Genomic DNA, 26,668 nt, shown 5'->3' with positions numbered 1-26,668 from the left:
GCCGAGTTGACAGATAAGTGCAGCCCAAAGCCTAAAATTCATAACTCTGGTAATGATCAGTGGGGTACACAAATATCTTCAAGTCACATAATTGTGGTGATCTCAATGTGCTCGCTTCTGGTGGACTGTTGCCCATACCACTAATTCAGCATTCACAGCACCATGCACATATGGCACAGTTGGAGTACAGTGGGAGCCTAGGACTTTGTTAGCATGGGGGCCAAGTCACTCTTAACCTCCACAAAAGGCATCCCTTTAAAGAATAGGGTAAAGGTCATTGCAGCTCATGCCAAGTGTAAAAATGAGAACTACAGACAGGAAACACTGTTCAGATGTTGTAGGGCTGTAGGCCTGTTTTATGTCTGCTCTGAGCCCTCTGCAGCTAAAGAAGACCAAAGACATACTCGCCATCCCCATTTATACTAGGTCAGCGGCCAAATGGGCCCAGACATTAAAAGCAGGGGAAATCCAGGGGCTAATCAGAAATTGCCTGTCTCAGAGGTATGACATGAAATACTGCAATAGGACATTGTGTGATTGGAATTGTGACTGTGATGTGTTGCTGTGGGTTGTAGGCTGAGTGTTCAACATTATGAATGTGTGACACCGAAGCAGGCTGGAGCATGACTGCATAACTACTTACCCCCAAGTCACTCATAAAATTGAGATGTACATCTCCTGAGAATACCAAGGAGCAAAACCTGTAAATAAAATAAATGTTCAGTGTGTCTGAATTAATGAGCATATATTATGATCATATATAACTTGAGGAAATAAGGAAACAGCACAACTGAGATTTCCCTGAGTAATAGAGAGAAATAGGGGAAGTTATTTTTATTATCTAATTGGTAAAAAGTCTCCAATTTTTCTGTCAAAGTTTATAAAAGAAAATTACACACAGGTTCCAGGACGGGAGGGGGGTGGTTATGTGTGGCAAATGTGGAAAAGCGTTCAGTGAGGAAATACATTTCACACAAAAAACAGGGCTATAGACAAAAGTTGAAATAAAAACCATATTTACATAGCATGACTTCTCAGAAATTTTTTCTTCATTAAATTCACAATCATAACCAGTTTGGTGAGTAAGCTGGTATCATGGTTTCTGTGGTATGAAGAACCAGTCTTGTCCCAGCCTATCCCTGTCAGTGATATTCATCCTCCATATCCATTAGATATTCTATTTCTAGTACCTGACCTTCTTTCTTTCTTTTTTCCTTCCTTCCTCCCTCCCTCCCTTCCTTCCTTCTTTTTTCCTTCCTCTCTCTCTCAAAACTGGCAAATGGATTTAAAAGAATTTTTAAAAATGAAAGAGCCTATTTTTTCTACCATTCAAAACTATGAGCTTAGATTTGGGGGGCGGATAAGGAGGCTATGTTGCTAAAAATGTAAATGCTAAAATTAAAAAAATAACTGTAGTGATTACCCTGAAGACTGGCATGAATGAGGAAAATATGCTTTCAGCCATGCCATAGCATGAGATGTGTCTCAAAATGCTGCAGCCATACCCCAAAGTTGAGATGAACAGATACATGTTTATTAAAAATTATTTTCCAGTTTACAGACTCATGAAATAGGTATATATTTTGTGAGGAAAAGGTAGTTGTAAGGTCTTATAACAAGAGATCTTTAAGTCAGGTAAAAAATAAAAGATATTCAATCTAAAGTGAGATTATAATAATCAATCATTTTTGAAAAATGTGATACTGTAGTGTTGTGTCCTCCTTCTCATGCCCATCTCTCCAAAAATCTACCACCATCAATATGTCCATGCTGGTGTGTCTGAAGATTTACTTAATTTCTTTATTTGAATTTATGCCATTTGTTAATCATATAAATTCTTAATTATTTTTATTTATTTATTTATTTTTTGTGGTACACGGGCCTCTCACTGTTGTGGCCTCTCCCGTTGCAGAGCACAAGCTCCAGACGCGCAGGCTCAGCGGCCACGGCTCATGGGCCCAGCCGCTCCATGGCATGTGGGATCTTCCCGGGCTGGGGCATGAACCCGCATCCCCTGCATCGGCAGGCAGACTCTCAACCACTGCGCCACCAGGGAAGCCCATAAATCCATTGTGAAATGCATTTCATATTCTTATCACATAAAATACATATCTCCTCTTACTATTGATCTTCGTATTTTTTATTTAAAGAGGAGAAAGCCAGACATTATGCATTCTACTGTATACCTATCAAACACATATACATTTAAATATGTGTAGATGTGTGTATGTATATAAATACATACAATTAAGTGCCCTACTTTTAATCTTCTGAAATGTAAGATTTATGTACTAAAAAGAATCTTCAAAATGATTTCCTCCAACTACTTTATTTTAAAAGTAAGGAAATTAAGGTAAGGATCAATTAAGTGTTCATTACAAGATCACTTAACTTGCTAGTGGCAGAAAAAGTTATCAGATATCAAGTCCACTAACTCCTTGATCAGGGCTCTTTTCACTATGCCATGTTACTTGAATTTTCATTCAAGTCAGAGGCACTTGTAAAGGTTTCATTCATTAAGGCCATGTATTTCTTTTCATATTTCTTTCAACCTATGACTGAATCATAAAATAGTCTCTCAACTGTATTAGTCCATTTGGGCTGTCAAAAAAAAAAAATCATAGATTAGATGACTTAAATAACAGGATGTATTTCTTACAGTTCTGGAGAATAAAAAGTCCAAGATCAACATGCTGGCCAATTCAGTACTCCAGTGAGGATTCTTTTCCTAGCTTGCAGACAGCGCCTTCTCATTGTATTTTCATATGGTGAAGAGAGGACATTCTGGTGTCTCTTCTTCCTATAAAAACACTAATCACGGGCTTCCCTGGTGGCGCAGTGGTTGAGAGACCGCCTGCCGATGCAGGGGACATGGGTTCGTGCCCCAGTCCGGGAAGATCCCACATGCCACGGAGCAGCTAGGCCAGTGAGCCATGGCCACTGAGCCTGCACGTCCGGAGCCTGTGCTCCACAACAGGAGAGGCCACAATAGTGAAAGGCCCGTGTACCGCAAAAAAACAAAACAAAACAAAACACTAATCACATCATAGGGCTCCACTCATGAGTTCATCTAAAACTAATTACCTCTCAAAGACCCTACCTCCTAAAATGATCAAATTTGGGGTTAGGGCTTCCACATATGAATTTTGGGGGAATACAAACATTTAATCTATAATACCAACTGGAGAAATCTGAAAAATTATTATGAATAAATCATGATAGATTCCCCTTAGCTCACTTATGATTTGGGTCTACAGGTTTCTCTGGTTCCTTTAAAACCTATCAAAATATGTTTTAAGTTTAATCAAAAATATTGAATTTATGTAAGTAATAATTTTGCCTCTTATTGGTTATATTTTGAAAATCTTAAAATAAATGACTTGAAAAATATTCGTAACTTTGACATTGTCCTGGAAACAGTTACAGTGATCTAAGATAAGACCACAATTGTGTTATGTAATAAACAGATGTACCTGTTTCCACCTAATAAAGTCAATTAAGCATCATCCTAAGAGTCACGGTGATGAGCTCAAAGATGACAGAAATCCAACCTTGCAGAATTTATTTTATAATGCTTCCAGCATCAACAATACAAGCTATTTAGCATTTTCATCAGTGTTCTAAGTGATGTCTTAGAAGAAAGCTCATTAATTTGCTGTTGAGAGAAGCTGAATAGGATGTTTCAGAGAGGCGATGCTTCTTTTCCTTTGGGAAAATGAGTCTAGAATTCCCAATGAGCTTGAGGTGAGCAGAAACATATTTTAAATATAGGAGAATATACATAAGAAAACTTAGGGAGCAGACCATATCAAAGAGCTATACAGGAAAATAAAACAAAACATATCAAAGTTTAACTATATATATAAAAAAAGACTCTATTAGAAATGGGAATTGTACAGATGTAAATACAGTGGAATCACATGCTGTCATAATCCCTACTATAGAAAATACAAAAATATTTCATCCAGAAGAAAATAAGGATCAAAATACATTAGCCCTGCATTCATCTTTCTATGTGCTTCTCTAGCTTCTTTTTATCATTATGCTAAGCTCTTAGTTTACTAAATTAAAGGACTGTAAATATTAGCCTGAAACCATTGTTTGCCTCCAAAAGCTGACTCTCATGAAAAACAAAACAGAAATACCAGAAAGGAAAATCTAAGTGCAATGCACTGAATTTTTTTATGGGTGTGTTCTCCCATTTCTATTAGACACACTCTGATTATCTTTAAGTAAAAAATACATATTTATTTTCTTGGCTAGGTTAAAAAGGTAATAGGAATAACATCAGTATTTTGATAAGTAGCTACACAAAAGGAAAGAAGAGCAGAGCGAAATATCATTAACAGGAGGAGTCAATTAACATTAAATCATTTGGGGTCATTAGAGTCATTCCACTGTTACTGTCACTTTGACATTTTTTATAAGAAATTATCCAGTGATTATGCAGCTGCTTTGCCCTTTTAACAATCCTCACTTTTGATATATTTCCTTTCTTCCAGAACCTTCTGTGGTTGACTAGAAGTAACCATGTTCTATGTTCTTGGTGCCTTGGATCCTTCCCAGAAACTTTCTACAATCCCTACTACCTGTTGTATTCTTTATGTGTAAAAATTCTATAATAAAATATGATCATGTTAGATTATTATATATACACACATACATGAACTATATTAAAGTACTTTATGAAGTGCTTGGCACATCCTTCATGCTCAGTAAAAATTAAATTTCAACCAATTTTCGGTTAAGTTCTAGAATTATGAGATGTGTAAGTCATGCTCCCTGTATAAAAGGCGTTTTCAATCTAGTACAGAAGCTCTAATTTCAACTCAATAAATGGCGTATGAATATATATCATTGTGGTAGCACAGAAGAGGAAGCATTATAATATGCATGAAGGAATACCTTTGAAGTAATATGTCTTTCTTATACTACTGGTCCATATGCCATTGATCCAAGATCCTCTTCCACTCTACAAACAAGCAAACAAACAGAAAAACCAAATTAATAGATACCACTTACATCTTTCAAAAAAAAATTTAACAGACTGCAAGAGCTCATTTAAAATGCTCAGTGTGGGAATCAGGAAGATGGTGGAAGAGTAAGACGCAGAGATCACCTTCCTCCACACAGATACACAAGAAATACATTTACATGTGGAACAACTCCTACAGAACACCTACTGAATGCTGGGAGAAGACCTCAGACCTCCAAAAGGCAAGAAACTCCCCCACGTACCTGGGTAGGGCAAAAGAAAAAAGAAAAAACAGAGACAAAAAGATAGGAACGGGACCTGCACCAGTGGGAGGGAGCTGTGAAGGAGGAAAGGTTTCCACACACTAGAAAGCCCATTTGCGGGTGGAGACTGCGGGTGGCAGGGGGGGAGGGAAGCTTCGAAGCCGCGGAGGGGAGCACAGCAACAGGGGTGCGGAGGGCAAAGCAGAGAGATTCCCGCACAGAGGATCGACCGGCACTCACCAGCCTGAGAGGCTTGTCTGCTCACACACCGGGACGGAAGGGGCTGGGAGCTGAGGCTCGGGCTTCGGTTGGTAGGATCGCAGGGAGAGGACTGGCGGCGTGAACACAGCCTGAAGGGGTTAGTGCGCCACGGCTAGACGGGAGGGAATCCGGGGAAGTCTGGACCTGCCGAAGAGGCAAGAGACTTTTTCGTCCCTCTTTGTTTCCTGGTGCACGAGGAGAGGGGATTAAGAGCGCTGCTTAAAGGAGCTCCAGAGACGGGCGCGAGCCGCAGCTAACAGCGCAGACTCCAGAGACGGACCTGAGATGCTAAGGATGCTGCTGCCGCCACCAAGAAGCCTGTGTGCGAGCACAGGTCACTATCCACACCTCCCTTCCGGGGAGCCTGTGCAGCCCGACACTGGCAGGGTCCCGGGATCCAGGGACATCTTCCCCGGGAGAACGCATGGCGCGCCTCAGGCTGGTGCAATGTCACGCCAGCCTCTGACACCGCAGGCTCGCCCCGCATCTGCACCCCTCCCCGCCCCCCCCCCCCCCCGCCTGAGTGAGCCAAAGTCCCTGAAGCAGCTGCTCCTTTAACTGCGTCCTGTCTGAGCGAAAAACAGACGCCCTCAGGCAGAGGCGGGGCCAAATCCAAAGCTGAGCCCCGGGAGCTGTGCGAACAAAGAAGAGAAAGGGAAATCTCTCCCAGCAGCCTCAGGAGCAGCGGATTAAATCTCCACAATCAACTTGATGTACCCTGCATCTGTGGAATACCTCAATAGACAACGAATCATCCCAAATTGAGGAGGTGGACTTTGGGAGCAGCAATATATATATATATATATATTTTTTTTTCCTCTTTTTCTCTTTGTGAGTGTGTATGTGTATGCTTCTGTGTGTGATTTTGTCTGTATAGCTTTGCTTTTACCATTTGTTCTAGCGTTCTGCCTGTCCATTGTTTTTTTCTTTAAAAAATTTTTTTTACTTAATAATTATTTTTTATTTTAATAATTTTATTTTATCTTATTTTATTTTATCTTCTTTCCTCCTTCCTTCTTCCTTCCTTCTTCCTTTCTCCTTCCTTCCTTCCTTTCTTCCTTCCTACCTTTCTTTCTTTCCTTCCTTCCTCCCTCCCTCCCTTCTCTTTCTTTTTCTTTCTTTCTTTCTTTCTTTCTTTCTTTCTTTCTTTCTCTCTCTCTCTCTTTCTTTCTTCTTTTTCTCCCTTTTATTCTGAGCAGTGTGGATGAAAGGCTCTTGGTGCTACAGCCAGGAGTCAGTGCTGTGCCTCTGAGGTTGGAGAGCCAACTTCAGGACACTGGTCCACAAGAGACCTCCCAGCTCCACATAATATCAAATGGCGAAAATCTCTGACAGATCTCCATCTCAACACCAGCACCCAGCTTCACTCAACGACCAGTAAGCTACAGTACTGGATACCCTATGCCAAACAACTAGCAAGACAGGAACACAACCCCACCCATTAGCAGAGAGGCTGCCTAAAATCATAGTAAGGCCACAGAAACCCCAAAACACACTACCAGACGTGGACCTGCCCACCAGAAAGACAAGATCCAGCCTCATCCACCAGAACACAGGCACTAGTCCCCTCCACCAGGAAGCCTACACAACCCACTGAACCAACTTTAGCCACTGGGGACAGACAACAAAAACAAAGGGAACTACGGACCTGCAGCCTGCAAAAAGGAGACCCCAAACACAGTAAGATAAGCAAAGTGTGAAGACAGAAAAACACACAGCAGATGAAGGAGCAAGATAAAAACACACCAGACCTAACAAATGAAGAGGAAATAGGCAGTCTACCTGAAAAAGAATTCAGAATAATGATAGTAAACATGATCCAAAATCTTGGAAATCGAATAGAGAAAATGCAAGAAACATTTAACAAGAACCTAGAAGAACTAAAGATGAAACAAGCAATGATGAACAGCACAATAAATGAAATTAAAAATACTCTAGATGGGATCAATAGCAGAATAACTGAGGCAGAAGAACGGAAAGTGACCTGGAAGATAAAATAGTGGAAAAAACTACTACAGAGCAGAATAAAGAAAAAGGAATGAACAGAATTGAGGACAGTCTCAGAGACCTCTGGGACAACATTATATGCACCAACATTCGAATTATAGGGGTCCCAGAAGAAGAAGAGGAATAAAAGGGAACTGAGCATATATTTGAAGAGATTATAGTTGAAAACTTCCCTAATATGGGAAAGGAAAGAGTCAATCAAGTCCAGGAAGCACAGAGAGTCCCATACAGGATAAATCCAAGGAGAAACATGCCAAGACACATATTAATCAAACTGTCAAAAATTACATACAAAGAAAACATATTAAAAACAGCAAGGGAAAAACAACAAATAACACACAAGGGAATCCCCATAAGGTTAACAGCTGATCTTTCAGCAGAAACTCTGCAAGCCAGAGGGAGTGGCAGGACATATTTAAAGTGATTAAGCAGAAAAACCTACAACCAAGATTACTCTATCCAGCAAGGATCTCATTCAGATTTGATGGAGAAATTAAAACCTTTACAGACAAGCAAAAGCTGAGAGAGTTCAGCACCACCAAACCAGCTTTACAACAAATGCTAAACGAACTTCTCGAGGCAAGAAACACAAGAGAAGGAAAAGACCTACAATAACAAACCCAAAACAATTAAGAAAATGGGAATAGGAACATACATATCAATAATTACCTTAAATGTAAATGGATTAAATGCTCCCACCAAAAGACAAAGACTGACTGAATGGATACAAAAACAAGACCCATATATATGCTGTCTACAAGAGACCCACTTCAGACCTAGAGACACATACCGACTGAAAGTAAGGGGATGGAAAAAGATATTCCATGCAAATGGAAACCAAAAGAAAGCTGGAGTAGCAATTCTCATATCAGACAAAATAGACTTTAAAATAAAGACTATTATAAGAAACAAAGAAGGACACTACATAATGATCAAGGGATCGATCCAAGAAGAAGATATAACAATTGTAAATATTTATGCACCCAACATAGGAGCACCTCAATAAATAAGGCAAATACTAACAGCCATAAAAAGGGAAATTGAAAAAACACATTCACAGTAGGGGAATTTAACAAACCACTTTCACCAATGGACAGATCATCCAAAATGAAAATAAATAAGGAAACACAAACTTTAAATGACACATTAAACAAGATGGACTTAATTGATATTTATAGGACATTCCATCCAAAAACAACAGAATACACATTTTTCTCAAGTGCTCATGAAACATTCTCCAGGATAGATCATATCTTGGGTCACAAATCAAGCCTTGGTAAATATAAAAAAAAATTGAAATTGTGTCAAGTATCCTTTCCAACCACAATGCTATGAGACTAGATATCAATTACAGGAAAATATCTGTAAAAAATACAAACACATGGAGGCTAAACAATACACCACTTAATAACGAAGTGATCACCAAAGAAATCAAAGAGGAAATAAAAATATACCTGGAAACAAATGACAATGGAGACACGATGACGCAAAACCTATGGGATGCAGCAAAAGCAGTTCTAAGAGGGAAGTTTATAGCAATACAATCCTACCTTAAGAAACAGGAAACATCTCAAATAAACAACCTAACCTTGCACCTAAAGCAATTAGAGAAAGAAGGACAAAAAACCCCCAAAGTTAGCAGAAGGAAAGAAATCATAAAAATCAGATCAGAAATAAATGAAAAAGAAATGAAGGAAACGATAGCAAAGATCAATAAAACTAAAAGCTGGTTCTTTGAGAAGATAAATAAAATTGATAAACCATTAGCCAGACTCATCAAGAAAAAAAGGGAGAAGACTCAAATCAATAGAATTAGAAATGACAAAGGAGAAGTGACAACAGACACTGCAGAAATACAAAAGATCATGAGAGATTAATACAAGCAACTATATGACAATAAAATGGACAACCTAGAAGAAATGGACAAATTCTTAGAAATGCACAACCTGCCAAGACTGAATCAAGAAGAAATAGAAAATATGAACAAACCAATCACAAGCACTGAAATTGAAAATATGATTAAAAATCTTCCAATAAACAAAAGCCCAGGACCAGATGGCTTCACAGGCAAATTCTATCAAACATTTAGAGAAGAGTTAACCCCTATCCTTCTCAAACTCTTCCAAAATATAGCAGAGGGAGGAACACTCCCAAAATCATTCTATGAGGCCACCATCACCCTGATACCAAAATTAGACAAGGATGTCAGAAAGAAAGAAAACTACAGGCCAATATCACTGATGAACATAGATGCAAAAATCTTCAACAAAATACTAGCAAACAGAATCCAACAGCACATTAAAAGGATCATACACCATGACCAAGTGGGGTTTATTCCAGGAAGGCAAGGATTCTTCAATATACGCAAATCAATCAATGTGATACACCATATTAAAAAATTGAAGGAGAAAAACCATATGATCATCTCAATAGATGTAGAGAAAGCTTTCAACAAAATTCAACACCCATGTATGGTAAAAACCCTGCAGAAAGTAGGCATAGAGGGAACTTTCCACAACATAATAAAGGCCATATATGATAAACCCACAGTCAACATCGTCCTCAATGGTGAAAAACTGAAAGCATTTCTACTAAGATCAGGAACAAGACAAGGTTGCCCATTCTCACCACTCTTATTCAACATAGTTTTGGAAGTTTTAGCTACAGTAATCAGAGAAGAAAAGGAAATAAAAGGAATACAAATTGGGAAAGAAGAAGTGAAGCTGTCACTGTTTGCAGATGACATGATACTATACATAGAGAATCCTAAAGAGGCTACCAGAAAACTACTAGAGCTAATCAATGAATTTGGTAAAGTAGCAGGATACAAAATTAATGCACAGAAATCTCTGGCATTCTTGTACACTAATGATGAAAAATCTGAAAGTGAAATCAAGAAAACACTCCCATTTACCATTGCAACAAAAAGAATAAAATATCTAGAAATAAACCTACCTAAGGAGACAAAAGACCTGTATGCAGAAAATTATAAGACACTGACGAAAGAAATTAAAGATGATACAAATAGATGGAGAGATACACCACGTTCTTGGATCAGAAGTATCAACATTGTGAAAATGACTCTACTACCCAAAGCAATCTACAGATTCAATGCAATCCCTATCAAACTACCACTGGCATTTTTCACAGAACTAGAATAAAAAATTTCACAATTTGTATGGAAACACAAAAGACCCCGAATAGCCAAAGCAATCTTGAGAATGAAAAACGGAGGTGGAGGAATCAGGCTCCCTGACTTCAGACTATACTACAAAGCTACAGTAATCAAGACAGTATGGTACTGGCACAAAAACAGAAAGACAGATTAATGGAACAGGATAGAAAGCCCAGAGATCAACCCACGTACATATGGTCACCTTATCTTTGATAAAGGAGGCAGGAATGTACAGTGGAGAAAGGGCAGCCTCTTCAATAAGTGGTGTTGGGAAAACTGGACAGGTACATGTAAAACTATGAGATTAGATCACTCCCTAACATCATACACAAAAATAAGCTCAAAATGGATTAAAGACCTAAATGTAAGGTCAGAAACTATCAAACTCTTAGAGGAAAACATAGGCAGAACACTCTATGACATAAATCACAGCAAGATCCTTTTTGACCCACCTCCTAGAGAAATGGAATTAAAAATAAACAAATGGGACCTAATGAAACTGCAAAGCTTTTGCACAACAAAGGAAACCATAAGCAAGACCAAAAGACAACCCTCACAATGGGAGAAAATATTTGCAAATGAAGCAACTGACAAAGGATTAATCTCCAAAATTTACAAGCAGCTCATGCAACTCAATAATAAATAAAACCAAAAAACCCAATCCAACAACGGGCAGAAGACCTAAATAGACATTTCTCCAAAGAAGATATACAGACTGCCAACAAACACATGAAAGAATGCTCAACATCATTAATCATTAGAGAAATGCAAATCAAAACTACAATGAGATATCATCTCACACCAGTCAGAATGGCTATCATCAAAAAGTCTAGAAACAATAAATGCTGGAGAGGGTGTGGAGAAAAGGGAATACTCTTGCACTGCTGGTGGGAATGTGAATTGGTACAGCCATTATGGAGAACAGTATGGAGGTTCCTTAAAAAACTACAAATAGAACTACCATATGACCCAGAAATCCCACTACTGGACATATACCCTGAGAAAACCATAATTCTAAAAGATTCATGTACCAAAATGTTCATTGCAGCTCTACTTACAATAGCCAGGAGATGGAAACAACCTAAGTGTCCATCATCGGATGAATGGATAAAGAAGATGTGGCACATATATACAATGGAATATTATTCAGCCATAAAAAGAAATGAAATTGAGCTATTTGTAATGAGGTGGATGGACCTAGAGTCTGTCATACAGAGTGAAGTTAAGTCAGAAAGAAAGACAAATACCGTATGCTAACACATATATATGGAATCTAAGAAAAAAGAAATGTCATGAAGAACCTAGGGGTAAGACGGGAATAAAGACACAGACCTACTAGAGAATGAACTTGAGGATATGGGGAGGGGGAAGGGTAAGCTGTGACAAAACCAGAGAGTGGCATGGACATATATACACTACCAAACATAAAATAGATAGCTAGTGGGAAGCAGCCGCATAGCACAGGGAGATCAACTCGGTGCTTTGTGACCACCTAGAGGGGTAGGATAGGGAGGGTGGGAGGGAGGGAGATGCAAGAGGGAAGAGATATGGGAACATTATATGTATAACTGATTCACTTTGTTATAAAGCAGAAACTAACACACCATTGTAAAGCAATTATACTCCAATAAAGATGTAAAATAAAATAAAATAAAATAAAATAAAATAAAATGCTCAGTGTTCTGAGAACCTGATAACTTCTGGATAATCCACTGTTAGCTACCTAAACTGAGACTTAATAAACTGTGCAAAAAGAAAAATATGATCAAAAATTAATAAAATTATCCTACTTAGGGCTTCCCTGGTGGCGTAGTGGTTGAGAGTCCGCCTGCCGATGCAGGGGACACGGGTTCGTTCCCTGGTCCGGGAGGATCCCACATGCCGCGGAGTGGCTGGGCTCGTGAGCCATGGCCGCTAAGCCTGCGCGCCCAGAGCCTGCGCTCCGCAACAGGAGAGGCCACAACAGTGAGAGGCCCGCATACCCCCCCCCAAAAAAATTATACTACTTAACTTTTCAGGAAGCAGTTTATTTAAAATAGTCTAAACAATACAAACATTATTAATTTTTAGATATAATAATTAAACAGGACAGGGACTGAAAATTGAGCACTAGGTGTATTGGAAAGGCTTGAGGGAGAGATAAAGAGTTACTTGAGTTAGCAATTCTTCTATCAAAGGAAGAATTGAATCGGACATGTCTTAAATTGATATATCTAGAATCCTAATAAACAAATATTTTTAAGATATATGAGTAGAGGCAATACAAATAAACTGCTTTTTTGGGGGGGGGGCAAAGATTGGGGATAACTTTTATTAACTGTTGGTACAGAGTACATATGATATGTATAAAAAGTATATAAGATATGTATAAACTAAATGGCATATTAATGATTACTTAAAATTGTGGTAAATTTTTCTAAACCCATAGATGTCACTATTAAGTGAAAAAACGAAGGATTTTATAGAATTATGAAAAAAGTAATTTTTAGCACTAAGGGTAATAATAAAATTTTATATTTCAAATGTATTAACTAAAATTAACATTTTAAATAAATTAAGACTAGGGATATCTAGTTACATAATTTTTAAATTTATTTCAGTTAGAAAAATATTTCCCTTCTTGATTTCAAAGATCTAAGGATTAGTCAATCAACTTTCTTTTCTTAACTAGTCTGCTACTCTAAATATCACTTTCCATTTGTGTGTGTGTAACTGTGCAAGTCATTAATACTGTCTACCATCTATTTCTCATTTGCTTCCTAGGTACATACTAGACTTGTGCTTCCTCATAGTTTTGAAATTCATGTAACTAGATAACTCTCACTGGTCACTAATTTGAGAGCAGAAATCATGTGTCACCTTCTGTAAAAGTTTGAGAACAAGTTAGTGTCTTGTCATGTCCCTCCCACAGATGTCATGATTGTGAAATATACCTTGAGATAAGGTATCCATCAGCTTGGATCCCTGAGAGAAGACATGGAATGTAGCCTCCAAACAATTCACAAAAGGCATGTCATGTGAGCAAGAAATGACCTATGATTGTTTCAAGCCACTGAAATATGGAGGTTGTTTGTTACTGCAGCAGAAAACAATCTATCACAATTAATAAAACAATCTCAAAGTTTTCAGTGTTTTTGGATATTTTTATATTACTTCTCATGTAAAACACATTGATGTAATAACTATAGATGGTTACATGTAAACACCATAATCTAATCTGGGAAAATGTTAATAATAACTGATAGGGCTTCCCTGGTGGCACAGTGGTTGAGAATCCGCCTGCCGATGCAGGGGACACGGGTTCGTGCCCCGGTCCGTGAAGATCCCACATGCCGCAGAGCGGCTAGACCCATGAGCCATGGCCACTGAGCCTGCGTGTCCGGAGCCTGTGCTCCGCAACAGGAGAGGCCACAACAGTGAGGGGCCCGCGTACCGCAAATAATAATAATAATAATAATAATAATAATAATAATAATAACTGATAATTCAGTCCCTGTTATATCATTTGCTTCTTTTCCATAAAGGTAGATAACAGGAAAAAAAAAATCAAAGAAAATATTTTTGTGAGACTTTAGTTAGTTGAATTTTGACCAAGATGTATTTTGCTATAAACTTATTTAAGTGAATTAAGATTGTTACTTGAGGTAAAGCTGATTTTTTCTTTTTTGGTGACATTTAGAGACATGGCTATATTTTATATACATAAAATATATCTATTTTATATACAATAAAAATTATGCATAAAATATTTTTGATACTATTGATAAAATGTATACTGAATTCAGAAATTTGACAGACCTTTAAGAATTGTATCTGGGGAAATCATTTTATCTAACACCCTAATTTTACAGATAAAGATAAACAATATGATTCTTCTAAAATCACCTAGAAAGTGTGTGGTGAAATTGAGGTTAGAAACCAGACACTTTGACTTTTGGTTCAATTTCTTTCCATTACTGCTTCTAACATATGTTAGCCATTTTGCAGTCAAAGATTGTATGGTTCAATGTAATATAAAGTCACAAATTATTTTTCTAATTTGTGGAGTTTGATTAAGTCACCTCTAGTATATCAGTTATTTTCTTTACTGCTTTTATAATAACACAGGAGACATGGTTGGTTTAAAAATTCTCATTAAACAAAAGTATGAACTCAGATACATTAAAAAAAAGAGAGAGAGAAGGAGCAACAGAAGTGTCTCCACTTTTGCATAGCATCTAATGAAGGCAAAACGAGACTTCCTTGTACAGAGGAAAATGTCTTGCAAAGAAAAAGTCTTCCTGGAAATCAAATATCTCTTGCACAACAAGTTTGATGAGCTAAGTGCACATTCATCAGAAACATCTGAATTAAATTTCCCTTAAAATATACATAAAATGAAGAGGAACCGTGGTTTGCAGATTATGTTTCAGGTTCCACTCAACTCAAACATTTTTCCAGCCTCAAATAACTCCAGTTTTTTTCATTCCTACTTGGGAGTTCATAAAAATGCTTAGTACACCACAGAAAACAACTGGATTCATGAGAAATCCAGTATAAATATAATATAGATAATGACATAAACTGACCTAACGTTTTCTATTCATATAAGAGTATTAGAGATGAGATTTCTAAAAGAGGATTATTATGTGAAATAGAGAAAATCTTAACTGAGAGACAAGAAACAACCATCTTGAGGGTAACTATCAGCAGTTATTTTCATAATCTAACTTGCTAACTTTCATTATATGGAACTCAGAAGTAGACGTTATGCACCGTTTCTCAAATTTGAAATATATAAAATTATTGTAGCTTTTTTGTGATGTAGGTCTAATATCTGAGATGAGTTCCCTTCTGTCATCTAGTGATATATAATAAACCCTAATTCCAGCTTTATATTAAAAAAATATTGAAAATGGTATTATTACTTGAATTAGTAACAATTCCCCAGCACTGGAAATTTGATTGTTTGTCTATAAAATAGCATGAAGTTTTAAAGAAACAATGAAAAATTTATGTTCTCTGTAAAAATATATTTCAACTGAAAAGAGTACTGATCACCTGTGGTGCCTTTCAGTTTGTGAGAAATGTTTGTTTGCATATTTCTCTTATTCTGTCATTACTGTAATACACCACCAGATACATTCTATATGCAATTTACAGTAATCTGAAATTAAGCTTTTGCTGAAACTATTGGTATAAAAGAATTTAACATATTCTGATAAGCATATGCCCTAGTTCATTTCTAATAACTATAGTTGTGGCTGAATTATATTACCAAGGCATTTGGGTATGCAAATGTGCCTGGTTAAAGCTCTGTTAAATTTTATAAGAGCAGAAGTTTGCCTTTGTGTAACTAAGCTTAAGAGTCACTGGGTTTCATGATCTCATTTTTCATATTTTCTAGTTACAGAGTTTTTAAAAAATTTATAAATATAAACCTTTATATGTAATACGTATCATACATATACATAAACATGCCACTATATCTTCTGGCATATATATATTCCTAAACTGAAATATTCAAATGAAAAAGAACAGAGTATAAATGACTGATTATTGCTATAAAAGGGAAAAAGCCAATAGCTTTCATGAATAAATGAATCAATGAATGAGGGCTTCTTAGTGAAGTTTTAGAAACTAAACTAGAGGTAAATTTCACTGGCTTTCCTGGAAAAAGAATCTCAAGCAAAGTACGGAAAATCAGACAGGGTCAGAGAATTTCCCCTAACTGATTACTGAAGACACTAGGGATACAGTGCTGGAGTTTAAGTACAACAGAGATGTCATTTTGGGTTTCATGTGAGACCTGAGGATACATAGGCATGCTGGGAGTCCCTTGTTCTACGAAATTAAAATTTATTTGATTCCTGTATCTTTATTTTCTTGAATTAAATCTGCCAGTTTTCATAATTTTCCTCAATAAGATTATTGCTTTCCTCACAGAATACTATGCTGTAGCTGTGTATGAGTAACTTTTGTTAAAGAGGTATTTTTGTGACAGGAACAAATGACCCCATTAGCTTAAAGTAGAGATCTGATCTCCCTTTATCTTCTCTAAAACTCAAAATATGTTCTTGAGAAATGATTCAGTCAAATTAGGGAAATAAGTTTTGTTAATATCATTCTGCTTCTCTTTCCTGTGCTATTTAGTTCCAGATAAATAAGTTCCTACGGGGAGCTAAAAAGGAATGTTCCCTGCATTGGCCTTAGTTAAAAAGGCAACTATTCCAGAAGACTCAATGATTCTCAATTCTTCCAAAAAACAATATCTGAAATTCCACTTATATTTTACCCATTTAGATTAAATGTGTTATCTTTGTTAAAACAGAAATAAACAGAACCTTCGATGTGGGAAGGATAACACATTTTTCTTGCCCAAACAGATCTGAAAGCAGTCAGATGAAAACTGAATATAGCTTCTCCTGCTAAATGAGAAATTCTAAACTTGTCAATATTTAGCACCTTTTGACACAGGGTGAGAAAGAAAAAAAAGGAAAGAAACATTCCTATCAAGAGAATTAAAAGAAAGTTTTGAAAAAGTTTTTAATATTTTTAATATAGGCAATTTTCTATTACAGGAATAGTCTTACTTGCAGGTATAGCAGGGTGCCAAGTCAGAATGGGATTGTAGGGGCCCGGAAAGAATACTGATGAGTCTTCAAACATGTTTTTTCCTCTCTTTTACATGCAATCTCTAGAACTTGTTTTGTACAATTAAAGTTTTCATTTTTGACAGAATACAAATTCCCCTGGATAGGTTATTTTAAGACCTTATCAATCATATACTTCTTAATTTAGTCTCATCTGGTTTTAAATGCTAACTTTCTCATTCTCTTGACGCATATACTTAATTTGGTCTCATCTGGTTTTAAATGCTAACTTTCTCATTCTCTTGACACTTTGCAACACTCGCTCTCATTCCTTCCATTCACTGCCAAAGTCATCATATACTTTCTCACCACCTACAGTTGGTTCTGTTATAATGCTTATTTTAAAAATGACAGTGTTTTCCAACAAGATTGATATTTTAAGGAACAATTTGAGCAAAACGCAGGTTTTGTGTTTGCTTAAATATATGTGACTTTGTCCAGGAGAAACTCTGTATGAACATGGAAAACTTCACCAAGCTGAACCTAGCCACGGAGCAATACACAACACGCACACATGTACTCACTGCAAACGTCTACAGGTACCTCCGTCCACCATGTACCTTATGAGCACACCCAACCTTGTATACTGTTACAACCTTCTGTCCCATTTCAGATAAACTTTCTTCATCACTCCACTATTACACTCAAGCTGCTACAACCCTTCCTATGACCACATCCGCAAACAAATTTCAGATCATTTTCAAGGCTAACTGCCATCTTTATTGTAGTATATGTAATATATTTATTGATATATTTATATATTGTAGTATAGCTTATATATTTCTGGCCTATTTAATAGGTTTAAAACTGTGCTACAGTTTTTATTAGTTTCCTGCAGTTCTTTACTTCCTTTGTTTTGTTTTAATGTCTCATTGACAGAGTTTTAGAGTGTTATGATCTGATCTCCATTTTCTCTTTAAGTGCTACAGAATGTATTGCTCTGTTTTGCCTATGTTTAGTGATTTTTAGGAATGCATGAGGTGGATTATAGCAGAATGGATTGTACTTTGCTTTAGTTCTTTGTGATCTGATATATGTGTCCCCCATTGTATTGAAACTAAAATTTCTAAGGTCACCAATGCCCACTCTAATTCCAATGGTCTTGTCTACATTCTCAGTCTCCACAACCTTTCAACATTATTTGACACCGCTGAACACATCCTTCAGGTTTTTTTTAACCAACATAATACTGAACATATTTTATGTGTATGGCCTTTTCTTAAATTCACAGAGGATAGAAAGATAAATAGGTATACTCTTTGCCTAACAGAGAGGGATAAGGTAAAGGTTTGACCAGTTCTACTGCTGGCAGAATCTATGGTATAAAGAGATATGGGTGCTACATGCAACACATCTGATTTGGATATCAGGAAGATGTCACAGAAGAGGCAGTGTTTGAGATAATAATATCACCTTACATAGAAATTTCATGGATCTGCTTTTTTTTTTTTGCGGTACATGGGCCTCTCACTGTTGTGGCCTCTCCCGTTGTGGAGCACAGGCTCCGGACGCGCAGGCTCAGTGGCCATGGCTCACAGGCCCAGCCGCTCCACGGCATGTGGGATCTTCCCGGACCGGGGCACGAACCCATGTCCCCTGCATCGGCAGGCGGACTCTCAACCACTGCGCCACAAGGGAAGCCCTGCTTATTTTTTATTATATGAGATAAGTTACTTGAGAACAGAATTCTCTCATCACAATCCTTTTAACATGTTTTTGAGTACATATTATAATTGATTATAAGGACTTGACATAGCACTTACCTCTTCATAACTTACATATGCCCTTGATCAGCACAGTGACTGCCGCAAAAGTCAGTGTGTACTTAATGATGAAAGAATATGTGGCTTGTAGTATAGTTGGTATTGAAGGACAAAGAGGAGAGAAAGCATTTCAGAGGAAGAAATGAAACAGCAAAGGTCTAGAAGGAGTAAGGCTCCTTGTATGTTCACGCAATATCTAGAGAAGTGGAAGATAGGAGGCCGTCGTGTTTTAAAGATTTTTCAGTAGCAAGATAAAGAGTCTGTACTTATCAAAGCTTTCTTTACTCTTGCCAATTGTTTTCTAACTCTTTGCCAACCTGTCTGGCCCTCATTATAATCTTTTAATGGCTTACTGTTATTTTTTCCCACATTCATAAAAATACAAAATGCATTTTCCCCATACCTAGTTGTCCAATTCCCACTAAAGTTCAAAGACCAGCTCAAATACTGCATTTTCCGTTTTTATTAACTGCCCCCGCTAGAACTTATCTTTCTCTAAATATAAGCTTCCTTCAACTTGGTAAAATAAAAAAAGTCTGCTGACCGTTAAAGCAGATACAGGTAAATATGTATTGCTTGATTACTAAAGCAAATATTTGTTCCCAAGCACAAGATGGACCTTTATATACTGGTATAAATTTATTTAATATAAGTAAACTCACAAACAGTTTACATCTATACTTTACTCCATACACACTTAATACATCTGGCTATCCAAAGAGTTTTCAACTTTCTCATAGAAAAAACAAACCGTAATCTGAATGAAAGATCACAAAGAAATTTTACTTGTATCTCTATTGCAAGTGAAAAGTCAATCTATATCATAAGTAGCTTTTTCTCTTGCTGCAAAAACTTTTTTCAGAAATATATATTTTAAATTGACAGATTTGAAATACTTGGTTGACTATGCTTAAATCCTAAGGTGGCTGAGTTCACCTGAGTTTAAGCAGTCATTAAACTAAGCCAGTGAGTGGTAGTGCTCACAATCAGAGATAACATTATTATAGGAAATTTTATAAATCACATATTTGAGCCACTAATTCAGGATCTTGAGGACTCAGAACCACCTTATATGTTGAGAAATATAGGACATATTCTATAGACAAGGGAAAAAATAGGAATATTTTTAAGAAGGTCAATGATTAGGTTTACATTTTAAAAGTACCATTCTAAACACAATGTAGAAAAAAAAAACATTGTCAAGGAGACAAATATGAGGTTATTTCTATACTTTATCCAGTAACAGTGATAATAGGAATAGAGAAGATAGATGGGTTTTTTGTTTTTTTTTTAAATTTCCAGCGTAGAGTTAAAAGACATTGAAAACCTGATGGCATATGAATAATGAAGGACAGAAAGAAGTAAAGATTAAAACTTAGCCTTCCTATTTAGGCAGCTAAGTGACAAGCAGTTCTGTTCACTGATTTAGAAATAATAAAAGGAAGAACAGCTCATGCAGCTCAATAACAAAAAAACAGACAACCCAATCCAAAAATGGGCAGAAGACCTAAATAGACCTTTCTCCAAAGAAGATATACAGATTGCCAACAAACACATGAAAGAATGCTCAACATTATTAATCATTAGAGAAATGCAAATCAAAACTACAATGAGATATCATCTCACACTGGTCAGAATGGCCATCATCAAAAACTCTAGAAACAATAAATGCTGGAGAGGGTGTGGAGAAAAGGGAACACTCTTGCACTGCTGGTGGGAATGTGAATTGGTACAGCCATTATGGAGAACAGTATGGAGGTTCCTTAAAAAACTACAAATAGAACTACCATATGACCCAGCAATCCCACTACTGGACATATACCCTGAGAAAAACATAATTCAAAAAGATTCATGTACCAAAATGTTCATTGCAGCTCTATTTACAATAGCCAGGACATGGAAGCAACCTAAGTGTCCATCATCAGATGAATGGATAAAGAAGATGTGGCACATATATACAATGGAATATTACTCAGCCATAAAAAGAAATGAAATTGAGTTATTTGTACTGAGGTGGATGGACCTAGAGTCTGTCATACAGAGTGAAGTAAGTCAGACAAAGAAAGACAAATACCGTATGCTAACACATATATATGGAATCTAAGAAAAAAGAAATGTCATGAAGAACCTAGGGGTAAGACGGGAATAAAGACACAGACCTACTAGAGAATGGACTTGAGGATATGGGGAGGGGGAAGGGTAAGCTGTGACAAAGTGGAGAGTGGCATGGACATATATACACTACCAAACGTAAAATAGATAGCTAGTGGGAAGCAACTGCATAGCACAGGGAGATCAACTCGGTGCTTTGTGACCACCTAGAGGGGTGGGAGGGTGGGAGACGCAAGAGGGAAGAGATATGGGAACATATGTGTATGTATAACTGATTCACTTTGTTATAAAGCAGAAACTAACAAAAAAGAAAAAAAAGGAAGAACACATCTGGAGGAGAAAAAGACATAGGCAGATTGTGAAGATTTGAGTGCCTGCAACACCCAATTGAATTAATGCTAAAGATTATTAGATATAAAGGACAGAAACTCAAGATTGAGATCCTGGAGCTAAAGAGTTGGGAATCACCTGGTCATATGCTGAAGCAATGTGGAAGCATAGCTGAAGCAATGTACCTGTGTGTGATCATATCACGTATCAGTGAAATAGTGAGAAGAAGATTGACAGTCAGCTAATTAAATTCTTTAATAATGAAATTTCACTTACAGAGCAGGAGCTCTACAATTATAATTGTCCTTAAAATATTTGAAGGAGAGCAAGGAAAAACTTTGCCAAGACAAAGTACTCCACCATCTAAGAGATTATTACATTCAGGACAGTACTCAAGAGGGCAGAAAAGCTGGATTATATTGAAATTTGTTCACAATTTTCACAATTTTTGACAATATTTAAAGGAAGAAAATTTATGTCAAAGACAGATTTTAAAGGGAAAAGAGCATAACTAAACATAAAGCCTGATGATTCAATAGGGGAATATGAACACATTTCATTTTGATCTGCACTGGTGAAGATGAGAGGTATGTGTTTGTGTATGTATGTGTGTATATACATATATATGCATATACATACACACAAATATACATCTGTGTATATTGCATGAATATGTGCCTTCAGTCAGTAATGGAAACAGTAGGAAAAGGAATACCCTTCTGCCACACTGGTTGCCTTCCTAAATCATTGCTTAGCAAAAACATACATATCCCAAGGCAATTACTGGATTCACTTCACACTGAATGTATTTCAGGTAACATTACACAAATATGATAGTTAAAATAAACTAGTTTTTGAACCATTTATTTGGCCCCAAAATATTATTTGAAGATTATAAATACAATTACTATGCTAAACATTCTACTCTTTATAGTATAGTTTAATAAGTACCTGGCTGACTTTTAAACTTGATTCATTTGCCATTTTCCAGTGGTCATATAAGTTCTAGATGTCTTAGAAATGTAAATCAGCATGTTCAGTTTGTAAAAAAGAAATCTCTACCCCCAGATATTATGATGAAATGTATCATGATGAAATGTTTATAGCTTAAAATGTGTAAAATTAAGTAGATTTCAGTTCTAATGCAAATGATTCACAATGTTAACAATGTCAGATGATTCAGGGACTGAGAATTTCATTGTTTTACTAAATAAACCCACTTATAAATCAAAAACACTTTCTCACTTATCACATTTATTTAATTTACTTGTACATCTTAAAATCTATGTAAAAATAATTCTAATGAATATAGAAATCTTCAATCATAGAATGACTGATGTACATATATTTATGAATAGTCACATTATGTGTTGTGATTGTTACTTTTTATGTGACCTACTTAGATCACATAGTTACAACTCTAATAGTAAGTATAAAGTTTTATACAACATTCAACGTGAAAAATCAAAGTCCTCATTATCAAAAGATTGATGGTTATGATTTATGAATCATTGGCAAAACTACAAAACCTCAACAATCAAGTATTTTTGGCAGTGTCTCAACTGTAAACATGAATAAAATCAATAGATTTAAAAGAAAAAAAACCAGAGTGTGTGGATAAATACATGCAGTTATCCTCTACAATATTAGTCAAAAACTATCAAATATATCTTATTGTCTTTATGCTTATCATTATCAAATGTATTTTTACGTGTTGGTATTCTGATAATCAAATTCAACTTTAACACTAATACAACGATATAACAAAAAAACCCAGTAACATCCAAATTTTGTGTATCTTTAATCATTATTAATACTTTAATAATAATAAGTGAATACTATATTCACTTTTGAGAAGTTAACCTTGAAACAAGAAGCAAAGCAGAGAGAAGAGAGGGTGAGAGCAAGAAAGAGGACCTTCTTTTTTATTTATAAGTAGGCTCAACTGAATACTTACATAGCCCTTTAGTAATAATACAACCTGTTTCTCATTATTAAGAATTTCATCCGTTGCTCCCAATGGTTTGGACAGTATGCTTAGTTTGGTAATAGAAAGTGTTTTCCCTTTTTTCTACCAGGGATCTTCAAATGATTAGCTAATAATAGTCGTACAATGATTTCCAGATGTTGCTTACAATACAAGGAGTGTCCATGTGATGGTGTGGGAATTGAGGCTCTCTCATAGCTGTTAAATAGAGATCACATTTCCACCCAGAATCTAAAATTCTAAATGAGAGAAAAGACTGCTCCTAATGCAAGCTTGTTGACTGATTGAAGAGATTTTGGAATCAGCTACTTTAAGCCTGAATTCTTGATATGCTAAAAGAGGGATTGGGTTGTTTAATAAACATCTTAGGGGATGTTTGATTTTGATTTTCTCTCTAAAGACTGGACTTTATTTGTAATTCAAAGGCAGTGAGAGTTAGTATGAAGAACTACTTCAGGAGGAGTTAGAAAACCTAGGTTCAAATTTTGAGGACTAAATCTCTGCAATCCTTTCCAGCTGCAAAATATGACCACTCTCTTTATCCCCCCGCCCCTGCCTTTTTTTAAAGAATTAATGTGAAATTATTCCAAAGGGACTTTGAAAATGATTTGGTTTAATTTAGTCAGGTTTAATTAGCAGTGACAGTCACACCTAAAAGTTCAAGCCATTCAGAATTCTTTACCACTTTGTTTGAGTAACTGTCAAGTCAAATCACACTTTTTGTTCTTTATCTTGAGCTTTGGTTTTCAAACACTGTTGATGTTGTGTTGTTGTTGTTGTTTTTATAATCAAAGACCTGTTGAGAAAAGAGACTCAAGCAGATAAGCAGACATTTTTCACTTTTTTTCCTCAGGAAATTTAGAAGGGGAAATAAAATGCTGCTTGAAATCAAACGCACTCGTCCTCTTTTATAAATGTCTGAGCTCACTGAGCTCTGTGCTGGACAACTCAGACTGGGAGGGGCAACAGCAATGTGCTCAAGTGTTAGAAAAGGAATTAAAAAGATCAGGGTTAAATGTCTGGTCAGGAATCCCATAAAAATGGAAAGACCTGAAAGGAAACAAGACCTAGAGACGCTAGACCCTAAATCCAGGATATCTGAATCTCACCTAAGATTCTCAAGACTGAAGCAAAACCCTACAAGTTCAGGCCAGAGAGCCATGAGTGCTCTAACGTCAGACATGTCATCAGTAACCCCTATAACCTAAAGCTAGAGAGATCTCTCTATTGCATTCCCACCACCAGTGAATGAGAGTTCCTGTTGCTCCACATCTTCACTAGCCTTTGGTGCTGTCAGTGTTCTGGATTTTGGTCATTCTAATAGGTGTGTAGTGGTATCTCATTGTTTTAATTTGCATTTCCCTGATAACACATGATGTGGAGCATCTTTCCATATGCTTATTTGCCAACTGTATATCATTTTTGGTGACATGTCTGTTAAAGTCTTTGGATCACTTTTTAAAATTAACCCTTTATTGAGATATAATTCACATACCATAAAAATCACCCATTTAAAGTTTAATGTTTTTTAGTATGTTCACAGAGGTGTGCAACAATTACCACAATCCAATTTCAGAATATTTTGATCACCCCAAAAAGAAACCCTGTATCTACTATTAGTCGTTCCCAATTCCCAGCCCCAACTCTAGTCTCTGGCAAACATTAATCTACTTTCTTTATAGATTTGTCTTCTTTGGACATTTCATATAAATGAAATCATATAATATTTAGTCCATTGTGACTAGTTTCCTTCACTTAGCATGTTTTCAAGGTTTATCCACATTGTAGCATGTATAAATAGTTTGTTTCTTTTTATTGCCGAATAGTATTCTAGTATATGGATATATCACATTTTGTTTATTTTTTCATCATTTGATGGGCATTTGGATTTTTTCCACTCTTTGGCTATTACAAATAATGATATTGTGAACATTCTTGTGTGAGTGTTCGCATAGACATGTTTTCATTATTCTTGGATATTTACCTGGGGTGAAATGCTGAGTTATTGTATGTTTAACATTTCAAGGAAATGTCAGAAAGTTTTTCAGAGTGATTGCATCGTTTTACATTCTCACCAGCAATATACGAGGGTTCTTTTCTCTCCAACTCAAAAACATTATTATTTTTATGTTTTGATTATAGCCATCCTATTGGGTATATCATTGTCATTTTGATTCGAATTGCCGTTTTTTTTTAATTGAAGTGTAATTGACATAAAATATTATGCTAGTTCCAGTTGTACTACATAGTGATTCAAATTTGAATACATTATGAAATGATCAGCACCAAGTCTGAGAACCATCCATCTGTAAGTATACAAAGGTATTACAGTATTATTGGTTATATTCCTTAGGCTGTATATTGCATGCCCATGACTGATTTATCTTATATCTGGAGGTTTGTACCTCTTAATCCCCTTCGCTTATTTGGCACAACACTCATCCACAAGTTTGCTCTCTCTGTGATTATGTTTCTCTTTCATTTTGTTTTTTCATTTGTATTTTTAGATTACACATATGGAAATCATATGGTATTCGTCTTTGTCTGACATATTTCACTTAGCACAATACCCTCTAGATCCATCCATATTATTGAAAATGGCAAGATTTCTTTCTTTTTTTTAATGGCTGAATAATAGTTATATATATACAATTATATATATATATTATAACTTATCCATTCATCTATAAATTGACACTTAGGATGCTTCTGTATCTTTGCTATTGTGAATAATATTGCATTGAATATATGGGTGCATATATTTTTTCAAATTACTGTTTTCTTCAGGTAAATACCCAGAAGCGGAGTGGGTGGATCATATGGTATTTCTATTTTTAATTTTTTGAGGACCTTCCATACTATTTTACGTAGTAATACCACACCAAATTACAATCCCACCAACAGTGTATGAAGGTTTCTTTTTCTCCACATCCTTGCCAACACTTGTTATTTATTGTCTTTTTGATGATAAACATTCTGAGAAGTGTGAGGTGATATCTTACTGTGGTTTTGATGTGCATTTCCCTGATGATTGGTGATGTTGAGCATCTTCTCATGTGCCTGTTGGCCATCTGTATATCTTCTTCGGAAAAATGTCTATTCATATCCTCCACACATTTTAAAATCAGGTTGTTTGCTTTTTTGATGTTGAGTTGGAAGAGTT

General features: G+C 36.2%; 1 long non-coding RNA gene across 1 annotated transcript in view; it reads right to left on the bottom strand.

Moving 5' to 3' along the window:
• Positions 1–594: 594 nt before the first annotated feature.
• LOC307186790 overlaps positions 595–26,668 on the bottom strand; it is a 232,128-nt gene continuing 206,054 nt past the window's right edge. Inside the window, exons 6-7 of the long non-coding RNA XR_013828466.1 lie at positions 4,906–4,972; positions 595–701 (exon numbers count right to left, since the gene is read on the bottom strand). This is a non-coding gene — a long non-coding RNA (uncharacterized lncRNA). The remainder of the gene's footprint in view (positions 702–4,905; positions 4,973–26,668) is intronic.

Source organism: Stenella coeruleoalba, assembly GCF_951394435.1.
Source record: "Stenella coeruleoalba genome assembly, chromosome: 5".
NCBI lineage: Eukaryota > Metazoa > Chordata > Mammalia > Artiodactyla > Delphinidae > Stenella > Stenella coeruleoalba.
The sequence above is the reverse complement of the archived record's forward strand: the minus strand, read 5'-3'. Positions and strand labels throughout refer to the sequence as shown.